Source organism: Triticum aestivum, chromosome 1B (assembly GCF_018294505.1).
Source record: "Triticum aestivum cultivar Chinese Spring chromosome 1B, IWGSC CS RefSeq v2.1, whole genome shotgun sequence".
Classification (NCBI taxonomy): Eukaryota; Viridiplantae; Streptophyta; class Magnoliopsida; order Poales; family Poaceae; genus Triticum; species Triticum aestivum.
The window spans coordinates 615,430,429-615,436,997 of record NC_057795.1 but is presented as its reverse complement, the minus strand read 5'-3'; positions in this window follow the sequence as shown (position 1 = coordinate 615,436,997).

The following is a 6,569-nucleotide window of genomic DNA, read 5'->3' as shown; positions in this document are numbered from 1 at the left end:
TATCTTTGTGGATGAAGTTTGTGGATTAATTAAGCTTGCAGGTATTCCCGATGATGTTGTCAACAGGAAGGTCTTCCCTTTATCTTTGAAGGGAGATGCATTGACATGGTATAGGCTATGTGATGATACAGGATCTTGGAACTATAAACGATTGAAGTTGGAATTTCACTAGAAGTTCTATCCTATGCATCTTGTTCATCGTGATCATAATTACATATATAATTTCTGGCCTCGCAAAGGAGAAAGCATCGCTCAAGCTTGGGGGAGGCTTAAGTCAATGTTATATTCATGCCCCAATCATGAGCTCTCAAGATAAATGATTATTCAAATTTTTTATGCTCGGCTTTCTCTCAATGATCGCACCATGCTCGATACTTCCTGTGCTGGTTCTTATATGCTGAAGACTACTGAATTCAAGTGGTACTTATTGGAAAGAATTAAACACAACTATGAAGATTGGGGTTCCAAAAATGGTAAGGAGTCAGGTATAACACCTAAGTTTGATTGTGTTAAATCTTTTATGGATACCGATGCTTTTCGTGGATTTAGCGCTAAATATGGACTTGACTCTGAGATAGTAGACGCTTTTTGTGAATCTTTTGCTTCTCACGTTCATCTCCCTAAGGAGAAGTGGTTTAAATACAACCCTCCCAGTGAAGTAAAAGTAGTTGCACCCATTACAGTTGAAGAAAAGACTATCACTTATAATGATCGTATTGTTCCTACTACTTATATTGAGAAACCACCTTTTCGGGTTATGATAAAGGATCATGCTAAAGCTTCAACTGTTGTTCGTAAGATTAATACTAGAACTTATACACCTCCTGAGAAAATTAAAGTTGAACCTAGTATTGCTATGGTTAAAGATCTCTTGGATGATAATTTAGATGGGCATGTTATTTATTTTTGTGGTGAAACTGCTAATATTGCTAGACCAGATGCTAAGATACATAGACCTATTGTAGGCATGCCTGTTATTTCTTTTAAAATAGGAGATCATTGTTATCATGGCTTATGTGATATGGGTGCTAGTGCTAGTGCAATACCCTTTGACTTATATAAAGAAATTATGCATGATATTGCACCCGCTGAAATGGAAGATATTGATGTTACTATTAAGCTTGCCAATAGGGATACTATTAAGCCATTTGGGATTGTTAGAGATGTTGAAGTCTTTTGTGGGAAAGTTAAATATCCTGCTGATTTTCTTGTTCTTGGTTCCCCACAAGATGACTTTTGTCCCATTATATTTGGTAGACCCTTCTTGAATATTGTTAATGCTAGGATTGATTGTGAGAAGGACATTGTTGCAATTGGCTTAGGGGATATGTCTCATGAGTTTAATTTTGCTAAGTTTTGTAGATAACCCCGTGATAAAGAATCACCTAGTAAGGATGAGATTATTGGTCTTGCTTCTATTGCCATGCCTCCTATTGATCCGTTAGAACAATATTTGCTAGACCATGAAAATAACATGTTTATGGATGAAAGAAGGGAAATAGATAAAGTATTCCTTCAACAGGGTCCTATTCTGAAACACAACTTACCTGTTGAAATCCTAGGGGATCCTCCTCCACCCAAGGGTGATCCCGTGTTCTCAAACCTTTACCTGATAATCTTAAATATGCTTATCTTGATGAAAAGAAGATATATCTTGTTATTATTAGTGCTAACCTTTCAGAGCAGGAAGAGGAAAGATTATTGAAAACTCTGAAGAAGCACCGTGCTGCTATTGGATATACTCTGGATGATTTTAAGGGCATTAGTCCCACTCTATGCCAACACAAAATAAAATTGGAGATCCTCAACGTCGATTAAATCCTAAGATGAAAGAAGTGGTAATAAAGGAGATACTAAAGCTCCTTGAGGCAGGTATAATATATCCCGTTGCTGATAGTGATTGGGTAAGCCCTGCCCATTGCGTCCCCAAGAAGGGAGGTATTATTGTCGTTCCTAATGATAAAGATGAATTGATCCCATAAAGAATTATCACAGGTTATAGGATGGTAATTGATTTCCATAAATTAAATAAAGCTACTAAGAAAGATCATTACGCTTTACCTTTTATTGATCAAATGCTAGAAAGACTATCCAAACATACACATTTCTGCTTTCTAGGTGGTTATTCTAGTTTCTCTCAAATACCTGTGTCAGCGGAGGATCAATCGAAAACTACTTTTACTTGCCCTTTCAGTATGTTTGCTTATAGACGTATGCCTTTTGGTTTATGTAATGCACCTGCTACCTTTCAAAGATGCATGATGGCTATATTCTCTGACTTTTGTGAAAAGATTTGTGAGGTATTCATGGATGACTTCTCCGTTTATGGATCCTCTTTTTATGATTGCTTGAGCAACCTTGATCGAGTTTTGCAGAGATGTGAAGACACTAGTCTCGTCTTGAATTGGGAAAAGTGCCACTTTATGGTTAATGAAGGCATTGTCTTGGGGCATAAGATTTCTGAGAAAGGTATTGAAGTTGATAAAGCTAAAGTTGATGCTATTGAAAGGATGCCATGTCCGAAGGACATTAAAGGTATAAGAAGTTTCCTTGGTCATGTCGGTTTTTATAGGAGGTTCATTAAGGACTTTTCTAAAATCTCTAGGCCTCTGACTAATTTATTGCAAAAAGATATTCCTTTTGTCTTTGATGATGATTGTGTAGAAGCATTTGAAATACTTAAGAAAGCTTTGATCACTGCACCTATTGTTCAGCCACCTGATTGGAATTTACCATTTGAAATTATGTGTGATGCTAGCGATTATGCTATAGGTGCTGTTCTAGGGCAAAGAGTTGATAAGAAATTAATTGTTATCCAGTATGCTAGTAAAACTCTTGATAATGCCCAGAGAAATTATGCTACTATTGAAAAAGAGTTCTTAGCAGTTGTGTTTGCATGTGATAAGTTTGGACCTTATATTGTTGATTCTAAAGTTACTATTCACACTGATCATGCTGCTATTAAATATCTTATGGAAAAGAAAGATGCTAAGCCTAGACTTATTAGATGGGTTCTTTTGCTCCAAGAATTTGATTTGCATATTATTGATAGAAAGGGAGCTGAGAACCCCATTGCAGAGAACTTGTCTAGGTTAGAGAACGTTCTTGATGACCCACTACCTATTGGCGATAGCTTTCCTGATGAACAATTAGCAGTCGTTAATGCTTCTCGTACTGCTCCATGGTATGCTGATTATGCTAATTATATTGTTGCTAAATTTATACCACCTAGTTTCACATACTAGCAAAAGAAAAAGTTCTTTTATGATTTAAGACATTACTTCTGGGATGACCCACACCTTTACAAAGGAGTAGATGGTGTTATTAGACGTTGTGTACCTGAGCATGAACAGGAACATATCCTATGCAAGTGTCACTCCGAACCATATGGAGGACACCACGCTGGAGATAGAACTGCACATAAGGTATTGCAATCCGGTTTTTATTGGCCTACTCTCTTCAAAGATGCTCGTAAGTTTGTCTTGTCTTGTGATGAATGTCAAAGAATTGGTAATATTAGTAGACGTCAAGAAATGCCTATGAATTATTCTCTTGTTATTGAACCATTTGATGTTTGGGGCTTTGATTATATGGGACCTTTTCCTGCCTCTAATGGATACACACATATTTTAGTTGCTGTTGATTACATTACTAAGTGGGTAGAAGCTATTCCAACTAGTAGTGCAGGTCATAACACCTATATTAAGATGCTTAAATAAGTTATTTTTCCGAGGTTTGGAGTCCCTAGATATCTTATGACTGATGGTGGTTCACATTTTATTCATGGTGCTTTTCGTAAAATGCTTGCTAAGTATGATGTTAATCATAGAATTGCATCTCCTTACCACCCATAGTCTAGCGGTCAAGTAGAGTTGAGCAATAGAGAGCTCAAATTAATTTTGCAAAAGACTGTGAATAAATCTAGAAAGAATTGGTCGAAGAAACTTGATGATGCATTATGGGCCTATAGAACTGCATATAAAAATCCTATGGGTATGTCTCCGTATAAGATGGTATATGGGAAAGCATGTCACTTACCTCCCGAACTTGAACATAAAGCATATTGGGCTATTAAAGAGCTCAACTATGACTTCAAACTTGCCGGTGAGAAGAGGTTATTTGATATTAGCTCACTTGATGAATGGAGAACCCAAGCCTATGAGAATGCCAAGCTGTTCAAAGAAAAAGTTAAAAGATGGCATGACAAAAGGATACAAAAGCGTGAGTTTAACGTAGGTGATTATGTGTTGCTATTTAACTCTGGTTTAAAATTTTTTGCAGGAAAACTTCTCTCTAAGTGGGAAGGTCGTTATGTTATCGAGGAGGTCTATCATTCCGGTGACATAAAAATCAACAACTTCGAAGGCACAAGTCTGAGGGTGGTGAACGGTCAAAGAATCAAACATTATATCTCAGGTAATCCTATCAATGTTGAAACTAATATTATTGAGACCGTAACCCCGGAGGAATACATAAGGGACACTTTCCAGAAGTTTCAGACTCCGAAAAGGAATAGGTATGTGGTACGGTAAGTAAACCGAATCCAAAACAATTCTAATGGCAATTTTTCTCTGTTTTGGAATATTTAAGAATTTTGGGAAGCAAGAATTAATCCGGGAAGGACACGAGGCCTCCACGAGGGTGGAGGGTGCGCCCCCCTTACGCCAGGTGTGTCACCCGACGCCAGGTCCATAAGCAAACATCGATGCTTATCACTTTGGACCATCAACGAAGGACGAGATTGTAGCGACCAAACCTCAAACAGTCTGATCTCTGTGCATCAGTGTCATCCCTGGATCGGTAATGCTGGCATGCACAGTACTTGAAGGATTTATAACAGAGTAGCAATCACACACTTATTACATCGAATGTCTCAAAAGAGAACTTATTACAATAAATATGGCTTAAGGCCATCTATTAACGATAACAGCGGAAGGCTTGGAAGATAAGTGAGTCCATCAACTCCAACAGCATCACTGAGTATAGGACCACGATCCTAAGGCATCTTACTCGTCGTCTGAAAAGTCTGCAACATGAACGTTGCAGCCCGAAAACGGGTCAGCACATGGAATATGTTGGCAATGTAACACATGGAGAGTAATGAAAAGATAAGGCTACACTACATGCATAATATGGCTGGTGGAAAGCTCTATGGTTACAGTTTTGCATAAAGCCAATTTTTCCCTACTGCAAAGGAATAAATTTTATTTAACTATCATGGTGGTTGTTAAACATTGAGAATGGTTGACAGCATTCTCAATCCCAATTAAGTATCATCATTAAAAACCCAACAATATTAATTAAAGTACATGATGAGATACACATGATAATCCAAGTACTAGATACTCAAAACATCCATAACCGGGGACACGGCTAACCATGATTAGTTTATACACTCTGCAGAGGTTTGCGCACTTCTCCCCACAAGACTCGATCTCCTTAGTTGGATTTCTCGCACTACATGGTGTTTGAGAAACGGATGACCGAGACATAGTATTTCAGAAGCGCTTACACCTTACGATGGGTAGACCGTTACACCTACTTTCCCCTACATCTGCTAGTCTACCACTGTAAGAGTTCGCACGACTTAATCAACTATGCTAGAGCCCATAGTAGCTTGTGGCTGCACACGGAAGTTTCTAGCATGAATAATCTTATGATCCCTTTGAGCCTGGGTGGCGGTCCAAAGAAAAACAGGCAATCCTGGAATACCCAGGTGCCTCAATCCACCCAGATGTGTATTAAAGTTGCCACCTTAAATAAACCATTAATTAACAATCTCACATCTATCATGGATTCACTGACCCAATCCACGTCTACTAGCATAGCATGGAAATAAGCAAACGTAGAAGTAACTCCCAAGAGTTTGATAATAAAACATGTAATAGGTACTACCTCATGTACTTCCCAATACCCACATATTAATCAGATCCTAATCATGCAATTGTTTGAGGATTGAATCTAATGCAATAAACTGGGTAGTAAAGAGGTATGATCAAAGTGTTACTTGCCTTGCTGATGATCCGTGAAACCTAGATATTCGAAGTAGCAAGCGGCGCAATCCGGATACTCTATCGCAACAAACAAGCAAACAAGCATACAATAAGTACTCATCTAATGCACAGGTAAAACTCAAATAAGAGATCTAACCAGAAAGTTCAACTTAAGATCTCCGGTTGGCAAAAAGAATCAAATCGAACGAAGCAACGAAAATGAAACGGCGAAAGAAACAAGCTTCATTTACTAATCTGGTTCTAAGTCAAATTTTACAAAAGCAAAAACTTGTTTGAGTTGATTAAACGGAAAGAGGGTTTCGAGACGAAACTCTTGGCGCTTGAATTGTCTGATTCTGATAAACGAGCGAAAATTTAAACTAAAACAAAGACCGGATCAGAAATCGCGACCAGAAAATAACCGCGGAAAAATCCGAGAAAAAGAAAAACTGATGAACGGACGTTCGTTAACTGAAACTAAACAGCGAATTCGTTCGTTAAAACGAACGAACGGGCGAACGGTCGCTAAATAAAACGAATCTAGGTTTTCTAAAAAATTGGATTGGTTTTATTAGA